The sequence below is a fragment of the Acomys russatus genome, chromosome 13 (genome assembly GCF_903995435.1).
Source record: "Acomys russatus chromosome 13, mAcoRus1.1, whole genome shotgun sequence".
In the NCBI taxonomy this organism is placed as follows: Eukaryota; Metazoa; Chordata; class Mammalia; order Rodentia; family Muridae; genus Acomys; species Acomys russatus.
The window spans coordinates 32547474-32564614 of NC_067149.1; the positions used below are offsets into that span (position 1 = coordinate 32547474).

Genomic DNA, 17141 nt, shown 5'->3' on the forward strand with positions numbered 1-17141 from the left:
GTACAGACTGGTTTCTTCCCGGTGTGTTGTTATAACAGGGAGCCTGGAAATAGAGAAGAAACTGCTTGGGATTGAGATATAAAAAACATTAGTGATGTCAAAGACATGCAGGACCAATGCACATCTCTATGTTACAAACATAAGAGGAGAGAAGACAGGGTGAGCTGTATATTTGAGAAGATAGTATGGCTTTCAATGTCACATAAGGTCTGAGGAGAAAACACTGTTCACGGCCATAGTTTCTTAGATACAGAGAGTGATGCATTCTTAGACACAGTAATAGGGAATGGGTGAAATTCCATTACATTTCTTTTTTAGGAAGATAAAAATGAAGACAGAGAACTGTCTTGGACAAGGTGGAAGATGATGGTGGATGCTGGTATCACTAACACTATGTGAATTCTGCCTTTTGAAAAAAAAATTCTAGTGTGCTACTAGTTGCCTGGTTTTTCTCATACATCACCAAAAAAAAGGTATGTTGAAAATTTGCTTTTATGTCTACAAAGTTAAGGTTAACATTTAGCCATTATCTTAAGATACATATCACTGTAAAACTGTTCGTCTAATTGGGCCTACCAATAGGAGAAGATTACGTACTAAGAGAGTCCTACCACATCTGTATGACATGATGGAAGTCACCTGTACTCCTGACACTTGGGAGACTAAGGCAGGAAAATAGTGTTAGAGGGTAGTCTAGAATGCATGCTGAAATCCTGTCTCAATATAAACAAAAAGCAATCAAGAACAACAAAAGAGAATCATCTTACTTAGGGAGCTCTTAATGACAGAACTTGCCCATAAGGACAAATGACCTTCGGGGTAGACATAGTCACAGAAAAATGAAATCCATGGTCATCAAATCACCCAGTTATACAGACCTTAATTATCATGTGAATTGTAATGAATTCCAAAGTTACCTTTTGACCTAACTTCATTTGATTGGTGGTCTTAAGTTCCTAGCATCCTTTTTTTTTTTTCAGATGTTACGAATATGCCATCTTTGCATCAAGACCTGAAAAATGTTCTCCTGTTTTAGGCATGTTTGTACGTGTTATGGTTTCTATGTATATACATGTGCTTTCTGTGTGTCTTTGCCTTTTATTCTAAGCAGTTAGTCTCTTCAAAAACCATACCAAGACACAGACATATTAAAAAATGTAGTTCAGAGGTCTCTATGTGAAATACAAACAGCATTAACAACAACAGCAACAACAACAACAACAACCAGAACAGAACTGTTACAGAAGCACATGCAAACCTCTTCTTTACCCAGGAGACTGTAAGCAAGCTGTTTATGAGAACACTATTTCTCTGGACTATTTGACTCTATGTAATTTGCCATCGTTAAGAAACCTAATGCTTGTATTTTAATTTAGAAGGGTCTTTGTAATCACCCTTTGATTTTATTGGCCCCTTCTCTTCACTCTAGCTAGCACCAGGAGCTGCTGGCATGCTTCAGAAAGCTTGCATTTGAACACAGTCTACATCGGTGCAGACCCTTGACCGGCTTAATCTTTGCTTGCAAATGACAATGCAGTGAAACCAGAGGAGTTAAAAAAAAAAAAAAAAAAAAACTGCCTCCTTTCCTGTTGGCTACCTAATAAGTAGTTAGTCTGACCCAGTTTTCAATAAGAATGATTTTCTGATGACCCGACAGGAGTGACTCTATCTAGTAAAGAACGAAGGGTGTGAATTTAATCTTTCATGCCACTGGAATGGCAGCTGCTCTCAGCTGCCTGAGTCTATGAAGGATGGGGAAGACAGAACTGGCTTTCAGTGAGGAGAGAATTTTCCCTTTGAATATTCCAAACGGGAGCTTTGCACATGTGCCTCAAGAACTAATTGTCTAGGTTCCGTCAGGAATGCAGCAGGAGAGGAGCGTATTTCATGCTTAAGACCAGAGAGGAGCCACGCAATACTCAGTGGATAAAAGGCTTGCAGTCCCAGCTGGGAAAAAGGGTCCCATTATCTCCCAGCTGCATAGACATTCCATACGGCTTGGTTCTGCCTGGATGCACAGCATGCCTGGCTGAGGGCTCCAGACAGAGTTCTGCAGAAAAATTGTAAAGATCCCGAGACATTTCCCTGGTAAGATCCGTAAGTACAGAATTGCGCTGACTGCTGCAATGAGAATTTTGCTGGGCTAACTGCAGCTTTTCTTGCGTTCAATCTCTTTGTATTAGTAAAACAGGTAAAAGCTGGGGTCGTGTGTATGGTGTGTGTGTGTGGGGGGGAGTGGCTGTTTCATTGATGCTGTGTTTTTATGATGCTGATGGTTAAAAGACGTTTATTCTTGTGAGAGAAAAATGTATTATCTGTATAGGAGGAGGTAGGATCAAAGCAGGCAAAGTGAGACTACAGGTATATTTTTCAGTGTTTCACTAGTCTTTGCTGCAGTAAAACTAACGGGCAAGACTGGATGACAGTGCTAATTCTAGTACTTTTCTATGGCTTTGCACCCTTTCATTAACGGCAGATCAGACGACGTGACTGCCAATTCTTTTTTTTTTTTTTTTTTCTTCTTCTTTTGCTTTCTCCAGTGACTGAGGGGTGGGATTTGCAGTAGCCACAGCCACAGATGAATTAAAGAAACGGTTATAAAAGTTTCCTGGGGGAGGATTTTTACAATGGAAGAAACACAGGGGTGGAGGTCAAGTGGGTGCACCAAATTTCACCTGACATGTTGGTAGCACCCAGCTTACAGATAATAGCTTGCAAAATCGCCTTTCCTCCCCATTCACACCAGCTAAGCCTGCTATGATAAGAATCTTTTAATACTTTATGAAAGTTTCAGAACGTGATGGCTTGGGAGCAAAACTTTGCAGAGTTCTGAAATTAGCCACTATATATGGCCCCAATGTTAACATGATGCTGTAACATTGGAGGTTTGGGGGAAATTGGAATTCAAAGTTCTTCTTTCTCCAAATGAAAACTACTTAAGTTTAAACAATCAGCATCCTTACTATGTCCTCTGAGAAGCATTCACAGAATGGCAAATAGAAGTTCTGCTGAGAAAGAAAAACCAAGGAGAACAGTGGCCTTATATAGTATCATCCTGTAAATAAGAAATTCATGTTGATCTACAGTGATAGTGTTTCTCAAAGGTGTCTATACAGTAAGGAACCATACATTGGCTGTTTAGTCTCTGTTATGAGCAATTTTCATTTATCTGATGGATTTGTTTACTATCTTTTAAAGTCATTGCTGTTGAAATGTGTCATCAGTTTTTGTACATTTCAATCTACAATGAAATAAGATGTTTGCACATTATTTTTTCTAGCCCTTCCCCCCAACAAATGTAAATATATAAATTTCCACAAAACAAACATATGTGTACAAAAAGGCTGGCACAATTTATATAGGGATTAGAAATACAGAGTCATTTCATCTTTGATGATTCACAGATTTTTTTTCTTTAGCATTATCATGGCTATGCAGTATAAAGATTCCCAATCAAGAAACTTTTATATAAGGGGCTTTTTATGAAGTTATATAAACGCATAAGTTATCACCTCTTTCAAGAAGCCCATACCTTAAAATCTAATATGTTTCTTACTTTTATTCAGCATTTCTAGTGAGCTGTCATAATTTTATTTTTAAGATATGTGTGTAACTTTCTTTACTAAAAGTGACTTGGTCACTTAGAAGATGATCACATATTTGGACTGAGCTTCCCCTTCACATCCCACACACAATTAGTTATGTTGTGGAGATAATAAGAAGTACATTTGCTATAGGTCTCTACTCTCAAGCAAGTGAAAAATCGCATAAAAGCAGACGGTTTCCTTTTGGTTTTTTTTAGAGGAGGAAGAGATTATGACATATTCACTTAGTTATTAAGCTACATATTTATAATGACAACATGTAAAGAGGACTGTGGTAGCATAAGCTTTAGTACTTTGTAAAATAACCAAACAAAATTTGAAGGCTTGAAAGGGAGACAGATCCCATCTTCTACAAGAACAATCATGAGGTGCTATTTCTTTGTGCCTAAAATTCTTTTAATATGATGGGACAGGGAGAAAGATACTTTATAAAAATTATTTCTTGTAATATATCCTTTATTCGAAGGATAAGGAGTACTTAGTGTCATGGTATCACCAATGATTGGTAGATATCCTTGTGGAAGAATTAAGTGTTACTTTTCATTTAAAATACAAAAAGGAGATAAAATGAGATAGTACAAAAAGTGAGATAGTACATTGCAAAATTTCTGTTATATATTTGTTTGCAATAGAATGACAAGTTTCATAGAATATAGCTTTGTAGTTATGAACAAAAACTATGAAGAAATAATGATTTGGAGTCATTTTAATACACATTTAAATATGAACCAATTCTCAAAATACATATTTTATTATACATTTAAGTATTAACCAATCCTCAAAATAAACACCATTGTCAATAAAGTGTTGTTTGGGACTCTTTTCAGGTCTTTGTGGTCTCTAGAGAAAGAATTTTAAAAGATATGCAAAGTAAAGTGTAGAAGAAAGGTGACATTTATCAGCAAAAATGGTAGACACTCTCAGTGGATGATTTTGGCCAGTGGCTAAGTGGATATCTGGAGATCAGAACTCTCCCAAGGTGTCAGAAAGGAGAATGCAGAGACATGTTGTGTGCATTTATATTTTAGACACTTTTATTTTCTGTCTAATATCTGTAGGTACAGACAAGTTTCTTTAGATGCTTATTCTAGTCTCGGTGATTGAGAGGCCTATTTGGACTGACGCTGGTGGGAGGAGAAATACCATGTAAAGGCACTTACTATATAGTAGTCTTCTAAGGTTAAGGACTTCTACTCAGGCTTAGACTATGATCAACTTATGACATTCCTGACAGTTTAGAAGTCATGTGTCCTCTCCAGGACAGATGACCCAGATCCTGTGCCTCTGAGAAGCAGAGCCCTGAAGTTCCAGCCCTGTTTTTATAAGCTGTTGATTGTGAGGGAGGAGTACATCCTTAATGTCCTCAGACCTTCTATGTAAAAGTTCCTCTTCAATATTTGAGACTCTGAGATCATGTAGAAGGTTGAGACTAATAATAAGAATACCATATTTCTAATATTCTAACTATTATAATATTGTAAATCACCACATGTATATATCATTAATATGTATTGATGACCAATTATAAGTGAGTATATACCATGTGAGTCTTTCTGCCTCTGGGCTAACTTACTCAGTATGATTATTTCTAGTTCTAATCATTTGTCCACAAATGTCAGGATTTCCTTGTTTTTAATAGCTGAGTACTATTCCATAGTGTAAATGTACCACAGTTTCTTTATCCATTCTTCAACTGAGAGAAATTTAGGTTGTTTCCAGGTTCTGACTATTATGAATAAGGCTGCTATCAACGTGGTTGAGCATATGTCCTTGTGTGGTGGAGCATCTTCTGAGTACATTCCAAGGAGTGAAATAGCTGGGTCTTGAGGTAGCCCTATTGCCAGTTTTCTGAAAAAGCACCAGATAGATTTCCAAAGTGGTTGTACAAGTTTGCACTACCACCAGCAACGAAGGAGTGTTCCTCTTTTTCCACATCCTCACCTGCATGTGCTGTCACTTGAGTTTTTGCAAGGACAATACATGCAGTAAACATTGAACCCCTACTCAGTCTAGCAAATGGACAGAACACTCTCCACAGTTTTGTGGAGAGTGAGGACTGACTCTGACATGAACTCTGGTGCCTCATATTTGGCCACTTCCCCATGTTGGGGGCGCCTGGTGGCACTCATAGAAAGGATAATCAAATTACCAAGATGAGAATTGATAGATAGCCTACGATCATATAGTGGGGGAGGAGGTCCCCCTTGGCCATAGACCTAGGGGAGGGGATTAGAGTGAAAGCAGGAGGGAGGGAGGAATGGGTGGATAAGAGTGAGGGGAAAACAATTGAGATGTAATCTGAATAAATTAATTAAATAATAATAAAAAAGAAAACCTAAAAAATATATAATCAGAAGTGATTATCTTAATATATATACATAAATATGTCAATAATATATAGCCCCAAAATGATCATCACAAATATATACATAAATTATGATAATCATATGTATATAATATATACATATATATGATAATGGTCATTTCACATATATTTATTAGTGACATTGTGGTAATTACCATACCTTAATTTTAAAGTCACTTCAAATATGAGACAAGTAACACTTTAACAACCAGTATTTACACACCGATTCACCATTATTTCTCAGGTGGTTGGGTCCCACACTCAGGAAATGCATGAAGAGACAGTCACAGATTCAATCTTCGTCATATGCCTGAACATTATTTTATTTCACACAGTCAAGACAGGTTATCATTTTAGAATCAAACAGTCATACTTTCATAAATGCACACAGATTTGTAAACACTGCTGAAGACATCTGATATTCAAAGTTGTTACCCAGAAGTTTTAGCTATTATTGAATATGACTTGATTTTCTCAGATAAATGTTTGCATGGTTTTTTGATTGGTACATTTTTTTTCTTAAACTATTACCATAGTTGGTCAGTCTAAGGAATGTTTTCTTGATGTTACTTTAAGATTATTTTTCTTTTCTTATTTTTTTTGACAAATACGAATACCATTGTGATTGCTTATAAAGTTCAAGGGAGCAGTGTAGATGATCTGAACTACTACTGAGCTTACATTAAGTTCATATTATCAAATAAAACTTACGCCTCATTCATTAACTATAGATAATTAATACCTAAACCGTAGAATTGTTTCTCAAATAAGTTATTAAATGTTAATTGAATAAAAGTGTAGATGAGTGTATTGACCTAATCCAATCTGTATGTTATTTAGATTCTGCATCCTGTGCAAAATTGAGAAATCAATCTCAAGGATCTTATGTTTTTTTGTAAGTCATATTACTCTAATGCTTTCTAATCTTTATGAAGCTTTTCAAATAAAATGAAAAAAAAATAGATCCTGTCCACTTTTGTTAAAATATGGTTTATGTGTGTTCATACTACATGAGGTTGTCCATGCCCTAACATGACTAACAGAAGCTGATTATGTTTCTTCTGGAAGCAACTATCTCTGCAAATCCCATTATTGAGTTTTTGATGTATATACAAATATGCTTCCTACTGGGCAGCAGGCTTTCTAGACCTGTCTCTTTAGTTTGCCCACTTGATACTGTAGAATGTGAACCAATCAATTCTTACAATTTTTAAAAAATTTTTCTTTCCTGTGGATCACCCCTTGTGACTGTGTTGTATCTTATTTGTTCATCCTTCATATCTATAAAATTATTCATATTTGTCTTCAACTTTGGACTTATTTGTTTCCTGTCATTATTACAAGTATTTCAGTATTCATATTTGAAATGTTTTTATTTTCCTCAAAATGTTAGTTGTCTTTATCACTTGCTACTTTCATTTAGATGCTGAAATTCTGTTTTAAATATCTATACAAAGATTATATTTATAGGTATTAAAACTATATCGAAGTAATCTCTCACCAGCTTTTAATCTAAAAACTATAGCTACTACTCTTTCAATTTATATGTATTTCCTTAACTCTTTTAATTTCAAAATGTGTTCGTGAGAGATACTTAGAAAAAGAGCAGGATTTTTTTTTTGTTTTGTTTTTTTGTTTTTTGTTTTTTTTTTAGGGTTTTGGAAAAACTTACAGAGTATACAACAATCCTAAAAATAAACCTTAGAGTTACTGGGCTCTGTCTCTAAAGTAGATTAGAGATTTATGGAAACCATCATACTGTGTATGTGTCCCACATAAAATAGGTCCATGCCTGTTATACTTAAGGACTATAATAGTGTGAAATACCATCTATGTGCTAGTATAGGAAGCATATGGAAGCTTTTTTCCTGAAAATTTGATGTGAAATGCTCTACAAAAAATAAATTTGATGAAATTTAAAGTGCATTAGACTATTTCCTAGCAATTTCTTTAAGTAGTGTTACTTTGTACACAAATTCAACTCTTTGCAAAGAACCATGCCTTAGGTATTTGTTGCTTAATTCTTAGATATTTAAACTGTAATATAATTTTGTATCCACAATATAAAACTGCCAAATTTGTTGTTGTGTTTTATGAGGAATGTATATTCTCCCATTTGTCAGTTGAGTCAGTGGTGTAAGCTCTAACAAAGCCTTTATCATTGGTCTGTGTGGTGGAACCTTGTAGTCAAACTTTTCTCTCTTTCAATATTCTCTCCTGCTATCATCCGATCCAACAAAATTTGAATATTATATTATATTAAGATAAAATGGAAATATCTATCAAGGAAAAACAAATAAATACTTAACAATTTTTTTTCTAATTTCCCCCTAAAATATGTGTTTTTTACTGTTTGGAAACAATGAAAATCTGCTACAACTTTTGTGTTTATTATTGTGCCTATAAATATTGTCTCTGGGGTCAGAATGATTTTGTTGTTTCTGTGTGTGTCTTCTCAACACCATGGTTATCTTTTTTCCTTTCTTCTCTTTGTTTCTGTAGAACAATACATGAATGAAAAATCTCCTTGATTTGTTCGTTTGTTTCAGTTGAAATCTTTAAGTTTTGCAAGACTGTTTACATGAGATTTCTGCTCCAAAACTGTGACTCTTGTCATTTGCATAAACATAGACTATTGTATGTGAATTGAGGCTGTGCACATGCATGTGCATGTGTGCATGTGTGTGTGTATATGAGTGTTCAGTGTGCATTGCTATCATGGCATATATCTTTGTGGCTCTAACCTTGGCACTTGGGCATCTGGAAGGCTAAGGCATAGGATTGTAGGTTCTGTGTCAGCCTTAGCTTTTCTAGCAAAAGAAATAAGAGCAGAAGTTCTGTAGGCATATACAGGGGGAGGAGGTCCCCCTTAGTCACAGACATAGGGGAGGGGAGTAGGGGGAAAGCGGGAGGGAGGGAGGAATGGGAAGATACAAGGGATGGGCTAACAATTGAGATGTAATATGAATAAATTAATAAAATATTAAAAAACAAAAAAGAAATAAGAGCAGAATTCTGAAGTCTGGGTATATAGATTTCAGGTGCCACTTGTACCCACTTTTCTGTGTACTAGTTCCAAGAAAGCAATGGCCTCCTTTCATCTCAGTTTCTCCATTCATAACAAAGATAATAACAGTATCGACTTCACAGTATTATGAACAGAATTAAATGGCTTAATTTGTGAAAATATCTTGGAAGGAAGCCCAGCAATTAATAAGATCTCTATGTGTTCATTGGTTCATTATGGTTATATCATTACTGCTACTATAATATTTGTATATTAGCTTTAGAATCAATTGAGTAAAAATAATATAAAACAATGAACAGAATGAAAATTGTAATAATCATCTTATCAATTGCATTTGGTATTTAGTAGAAAATTAAATTTAGTGTGTAAATCACCAAACTGAAAATGAAAATAGTGCTTATGAAAACATTATAGAAAGATTACATACAGATTAAAAATAGTTTCATCCTATATTTAATAAAATAGAAATTGGACCTGACCAAGAGAGTTTATTTAATTTTTTGATATAGAACAGAATAAGAATATACTATAACTACTTTTACAACAAAATGTTACAGAATTATCTGTATTTTACTTGTTTTGTTATTAATTTCATTATTTTTTGCTTTAAATTAACTGTGCTCTATTGTGGTTTGAATGAGGAATGTCCCCCATAGACTTGTGTATTTCAACACTTGGTTGCCAGCTAATGGTGTTGTTTGGGGAGCTTATGGCACTTTTGGGCAGTGCAACATTGCTGGATAGAGTACATTGGTGGGTGCTAGTTTAGGAGGTTTAGAGATCACCTCTATATTCTTCTTATTCTCTCTTTCCTATAAGCAAATAAAATGTAATCCACTAATTCCCTGCTCCTGTCAGTATGTCATGCCTTTCTCAGTATTGTGGACAGCAGCCCTTGGGATCTTTTAGTCAAAATAAGTTCTTCCTCAACTTGCTTTTGGTCATTATTTTATCACAGTAACAGAGATATGGCCAATATATGCCCCCAAAGTTATCTATCTATCTATCTATCTATCTATCTATCTATCTATCTATCTATCTATATCTTCACACATATATGTATATATTCAATAGTTAATTTTACTGAAATATTTCCTTGTGGTAACTATTATAAATTTAAATAGCACATTTTGCCTTTTATAATTGGTTTTGCGTATTTAAGATAGTGTATTTTGAATCTATTTTCACTTTCTCACTTTTTTGAATTTTTATTACACAGTTTGAATTGTTACATATGTTTTTAATTTTTTTTTGCAACAATGAACATCTGTATACATACTTTCTGTTGCAGCAGGAAATTTTCAATATTTATGTGAGTCTCAAATTTCTGTGTTACTATTCTCACCAGTCAGATTTACCAAATGCCAAATCCTGGTATATATGTAACATCTCTTTTCCTCATGAAATATGGGCACAATATTAAAATAATAGGGGAGTAAACATTAATTTCTGTACTCCTTTTATTATCCATTATCATAAATTGTGGTCATAGTTAATTTGTTCATACATATGTACATAATTAAAAGGCTATTTTAATATATTAAGTGAATGAAGTGATAATAAAGACACATAAATAGATATTTGACTCATTGAAGAACTAAGACCAGCTCTTCTAAACAAATGTAGATCTTAGTTGATTTGTGAGTGTTATGCCTTTACTGCTTGCTTTGTCCTCCTACTGGCTTCATGGTTTAACTATTGAAGTATTCTATTGACACCTCTGCACAGTGTGAAAATTCCCCTAAAGATTATCAGTACTAGGATGTATCAACTACTGCCTGTCTCCTTCAAGTGGTCCCAGAATATTTGTCTTTTAGTTGATAAACTGAATTCCTCTGCATCTATTGTTATTGCAAATAAAATTTGACTGACTTTTCACCTCTTGCTTTATAAACTATCAAGAGAATTCGCTGTTCTTGAAAGACTTCTGGCCTGTAAGTCCCAGGGATTCTTCTGTTTCTAACCACCTAAGCCTCTCCTACTCTGGAGTTAGAGGAGCTCGCCATACTCAGACTGATGTATTTCTGAAGAATCAAAGTGCAGGCCTTCACACATACACAGAAGCACCACACCCACAAAGCCACCTATCTAGTACCTATGCCATCACTTTTTATTTATTTTCTATCTATAATTTATGTGGGAAATTATGATAAGTGTATGAGCATAATAAAATTAATGTTTTCGATTAATTAATTAAGAATAAATATAATAATGTATCTGTCCTCTTTGCAGTCAGGATAAGTGGCTTAGATATAATCCATAAAAACCCTCTAAAGGACCTAATTATACTATTTAGTTTTAAACTTCCTTTAAAGTGATTGGCTACTTTTTCTTTTATTGGCTTTTTATTCAAATTATTTGCTTCTTTATTTATCATCATTTTTGTTGCTATTGTGAATCTCGTGGATTCATTCTTATGTAACAGTGAGTATTTGAAATCTGTTCTAAGAACAGTTTTGTGCTTGCTTAATATTTAGGTACTGATTTTTTTTCTTACATTCGAAAACTGTACTAAGGCTCATTAAAGCACTCTGTATTAATCAGTCTTCTTATCTCAATGTTTTGTTTGCATTTCAGTCCAAGATCTTTGGGAATACAATTTAATACCATTGTTAATTGCCATTTTACAGGCAGATTATGAGAAACTGTACTTTTTATTCCTTCAGGTTTACGAAGAAATATAATTATAAATCATTAGGTATACATTCTGTTTAGTATCTCTAGCCTCCCAAGTCTCTTTTTCTTTTTTCTTGGCTATTAAAAATACCTAGCTACTGAGCACTTCAGTCTTGCAACGTGAATTACTTTTATTCACTATTTCAGGAATATTTCTTCAGAGTTTTCATTGTCTATTCTTCTGTCTTAGGTTTCCTCACAAACTTCTAATAATTTCCATTTTGTGATGTTGCATTTGTTCCATATATATATATATATATATATATATATATATATATATATATATATATATCATACCTTGAGCATTCAAAAAATCAACACCTTGATTTCCCTGTGTATCTCTAAGTATTTTCCTGGAATTTTGTGACTACTAGTTAGTGTCTCTTCTCTTCTTAGTTTAGATCTGTCTTTTGATTGCTGTACTATTTTAGGCATTAGAAAGAAATCCCTCAATTATTTATCTCTCTTGGCTCTCTCTCATAGTGCATTATTTTTCTGTTTCTTTGAAATTTCCTCTATGACAAATTCACCTTCAGTAGAAAATTTGTATGATAGGCGAGCTTTGTCAGAGACCTGTGTAAGTCTTTATGACTCACTTCACTTTTGCTTACAGAGGAGCACAACATCTTACCAGCATCCAATTATTTTTCTCAAATTTTTAATACTTTGTTATGATTATGTTCCCTGGTCAGTTTGGAAATAAGACTGAGCCTTTTGAATACATATAATAAGAAACAGCCAAAGATACTAGTATCAATATTTACATCCTGATTGTAGGCCCCTCCTTCGTCGCCTCCCAGTCCCACCTTCCCTTCCTTATCCCCGCCCCTCGCCTAGCTCCCCAGTCCCCAGAAATGAGGAGACCTCCCCCGTATCATCTGACATCAGTCTAAAAAGTCTCATCTGGTCTGCCTGCATTCTCTTCCTTTGATACTTGGCAAGACGGTCCTGGCAGGGGGAAGTGACCAATGTGTGGGTAACAGAGTTCATGCCAGAGGCAGCCCCAATTCCCCATATTATGGGACCCACAAGGAGACTGTGCTGCCTATCTATGACACCTGAGCAGAGGGTCTTGGTCTTCACCATGCATGGTCCTTGGTTGAAGCATCAGTCTCTGCAGCACACCTTGCCTCTCCCCACCCAGATTTATTGGCTCCATCGGTCTCCTTGTGGAGCTTCTGTCCCTTCCAGGTCCTTCTTTCCCCCAACTCTTCCATAAAACTCCCTGTGCTCTACCCCAAAGTTTGGCTGTGAGTTGCAGCATCTGCTTCAATCCTCTGCTGGGTGGAGTCCTTCAGAGGACCTCTATGGTAGGTTCCAATCCTGTTCCTTCTCTTCAACTGCTTCCAGCGTCTGTTCTATTTGCCCTTCTGAATAATAATTAAGCATTCTCCTTAGGGTTCTCCTTGTGATTTAGCTTCTTTAGGTCTGTGTATTCTAGTGTGGTTATCCTGTATTATTTGTTTAATGTCTGCATATAAGTGAGTAAGTATACCATGCATGTCTTTCAGGGACTGGGTTACCTCATTCAAGATGATCATTTCTAATTCCATCAATTTGCCTGCAAATTTCAAGATTTCCTTATTTTTAATAGCTAGTGCTTTCATAGTATAATTGCACCACAGTTTCCTTATCCATTTTTCAATTGGGGGATATCTTAGTTGTTCCTAGATTCTGGCTATTACAAATAAAGCTGTTATGAACATAGTTGAGCAAATGTCCTTGATGTGTGGTGGAGCATCTTTCAGGTATATGCCCAGGAGTGATATATCTCAGTCTTAGAGTAGAACTATTCCTAGATTTCTGAGAAAGTGCCAGATTGATTTCCAAATTTGTTGTACAGGTTTGCACTCCCACACCCCTTTCCCCACATCCTTCTAGCGTGTTCTATCACTTGAGTATCTTACCCATTCTGATGGTGGAAGGTGGAATCTCAGAGTTGTTTTCATTTGCATTTTCCTGTAAGTAGGGTGGATTCTTTTACTTAATATTTTTTCCAAAAACAAATGTAAAATAGCTCCTAAAAGCCAGCCAATCAGTACCCATAAGATTTCAAGATACATTGATATATCTTTCAATGTCTCAAAATAATTATTTTATTCACAGAAGTGCTTTTTCAAAACCTAGATATTGTATCTTTTTATGAGTTTCTTTCCAAGTGAAAAAATCTTCCTGAAAACACTGGGGTTAACTTGCCTAATGCTACAAAATACCAAATAAGCAACACTGATGTTTAGTTGAGTAAAATAATGACAATAAATCAATAGTAATTCAGACATTTTTACTGAAACTAGTATCATTGTAGTGGGCAAGTTAAAATGTTATATTGTCTTGTATATATTAGATATCTACACATATACATATACATACATATATTTGTATTTTTCCTTGAAATTCCTTTTTATAGATTTTTTCTAAATTTTTTTTCTGCAAGTTTTATTCATATATTAACTTCTTTTATTAATAAAGTGTTTGATTAATGTCTAGTTTCTAAATATTCCATGAGTGTGAACACTGACTAATTCTCCTTTGTGTATTAATTGCCAAATTGATATTAGAAGCTTTTCAGTAATGTATTAATTTAATGAATCCTGGCAGAACTATTGTCATTTGACAATTGCTGATGTGAGCACTGAAGATGTTACTTTAAGAAAGACATTTGTCCCAATAGGTGAGAGAAGCATGAGAGAATGGCAAAATAGAAGGATCCAGAGTGTCCTAGAAACCTACAAGAAGAACATTATGATGGGCAGATTTGGGCCCAGGGGTCCTGCTGACACTCTGGCACCAGTCAAAGACAATATGTGCAGTGAACTTCAAACCCCTACCCATATCTAGCCAATGGACAGGCCATTCTCCACAGTTGAGTGGAGAGTGGGGTCTGACTTTCACAGGAACTCTGGTGCCCCATATTTGACCATGTCCCCTTGATGGGGAGGCCTGGTGGCACTCAGAGGAAGGACAGCAGGTTACCAAGAAGAGACTTGATACCCTATGAGCATATACAGGGGGAGGAAATCCCCCTCAGGAACAGTCATAGGGGAGGGAAATAAGGGGAAAATGGGAGGGAGGGAGGAATGGGAGGATACAAGGGATGGGATAACAATTGAGATGTAATATGAATAAATTAATAAAATACAAAAAAGAAGGACATTTGTAAGTTATTCGTAGATTAAATATGTAATATGCTGATTATGGGTTAGTATGCATGGCTATAAATAAGAGACTATCTTGTTTTATTAGATGTCCTCTGAGAAGTGAACATAAGCACTATCTCTCTCATGTGTGTGGACTCTAACCTATACCACTTAAAGTATATTTGTAAATATATACACATGTGTATATAGTATAATATATACAAAGGAAAATAGGATAAGTGAATACTGGGTGATTCTTACTGTTCTTCTGCTTCAAATAAAATAATCCCATGAATAGGAAGTACTAAAATGATACAATAAGAAGAAATATTTGCAGATATTGCTGATCTTCCCTGTAGTTTCAAAATGAGGTACCTAAATCCAGCTTATCCAAACTATTCATAATCTGTCTAAACATTAGCAAGTCAGCCTGAAATCATATCTTATTTTATATCTGCAAATATTTCTTATTAAGTCACTTATGTCCTTTCCCTTAATAAGATGTTCCCAACAAGCAAATAGAAATTTCTCTCAGCAAGTCAAAATTTCTGATCTATATTCTTAAATCTCTGTGTAAACTTATGCATGTCTCATGAACATGTATTTATTCAATTAAATTTGAAAATTAAGACAATTGCGAATTATTTTTATTTATTTTTCTAAACAATTGACATCCTTTCCAATATGCATATGGATTTTTCAATTTTTTAGTGTGTTTGTGTCTAGATGTTTGTGTTTATAAAATAAAATATTAGGATAAATGTATGTTGTCTAACTCGTAACATGATTTCATTCAAATTAACAGTGTGCACATTTTAAATTTCACTAATAGTTTTCACTAAAGCTTTGTGTTCCATTGTTTGCTGACACAAGTACCTAGCTTCATGTTCTATTTTTCTCAGATTTATGAACAGTATTGTGAATTGCCTTGTACCGGAGTATAAACACTCACATAAATACACACACACACACACACACACACACACACACTGACGTATATATTTCTTAAAAATGTAACCCTAATAGTAAAATTTCAACTTCAAATGATGTGCACCTTTTTGAAGATTTCACAAAGAATTACTTAATTATATTTTTTCTAAACAGTCACAAGTATGTATACAGTAGCATTAGAGGAATTTTGTTGTCTATATCCCAATAATGTAATATAGAAGAGGTACAAAGAATCAGGCCCCTCTGAGAAACCTTTCCAGGGGATGAAATGTTACATTATTAAAGATAGGAAAGTTTCAATTCCCTTTCTACTTTCAGGCTTAGAAGTATCCGTAGTCCGCACCATTGTAAAATCTAAATTTTAAATAAAATGTTCTGATTGCACTAACAAAGAATCAAATATTTTACATTTAAACATTACTATAAATCACCTTTTTTTTTTTCCTCTCTATGAACCAAAACTGAATAGCCCATGGGCCATTTACATTTATCCCTTTGATTAACATCAGCCGTGTCCTTTGTGACATATTTACAGTGGAGGGGATACACATCCTTTCCTAACCTCAAGAAGTTGATCATATGTCAAGGATTATTTCATTGTCTTTGTGTCATAAATGTCTTTTAGTGTTTATAATACATTTATAATTCAGCATTTAAGATGTGAGATCTTATATGACATGATACAATCTTTTTTAGTCTTGGTTTCCATATGCCTATGACCAAGCCTTTAGGATGTGGTCTGATTTCTAGATGTGGCGTGATTTCTAAACACTGCTAGGGTTTGGTGAAAAAAAAAAAAAAAACAACAACAACAAAGTTAGCTGATTTTACCAAATATTCTCACAGCACTGTAAGTGATAGACAATTATTGCTAATCCTGTTATTAAAATTAAATAAATGTTGACCTATAGTGTCTTCTAAGTCATAAAATTCTAAATGAATAAATCTCACATTTACTAAAAATATTTCTGGTGCTTAATCTTTGTGGCTATATCACATAGCAGAGTGAGGGCCTGTAGTTGATTATCAATAAATGCTTGCTTAATGAATGAGATTTTCCAATGTAGTAGCAAAACATAATTTTAAACATGTCTGTGCTCACTCCAAGTATGCTATTATGGTGTCATCTAAATCTATGCACACAAAAATAACACAGGCTGAAATATAGTTAATATTCAACTTAAATTTATGTCTCTATTGGCCACCACAGTGATCTACTTTATAATAAAATAGTCCACAAAGTTAAGTATTAATTATGTCACTCCTAATTGCATTTCAGAATATATTTATCATATATTTCACATCCATGACTTTTTAGAATTTAGTATGGTGGAAAAATTAGGAGTGTATATACATAATAAAGTGTAATGAGGTTTAAG

At 34.5% G+C, this 17141-nt stretch overlaps 1 protein-coding gene across 1 annotated transcript in view; it reads left to right on the forward strand.

Annotated features, from left to right (window-relative positions):
- The first annotated feature begins 1627 nt into the window (after positions 1-1627).
- The window catches only part of Cntn6 (contactin 6), a 338355-nt gene continuing 322841 nt past the window's right edge, over positions 1628-17141 (forward strand). Inside the window, exon 1 of the mRNA XM_051155006.1 lies at positions 1628-2088. The gene's annotated coding sequence lies outside the window, so the exon portion shown is untranslated. The remainder of the gene's footprint in view (positions 2089-17141) is intronic.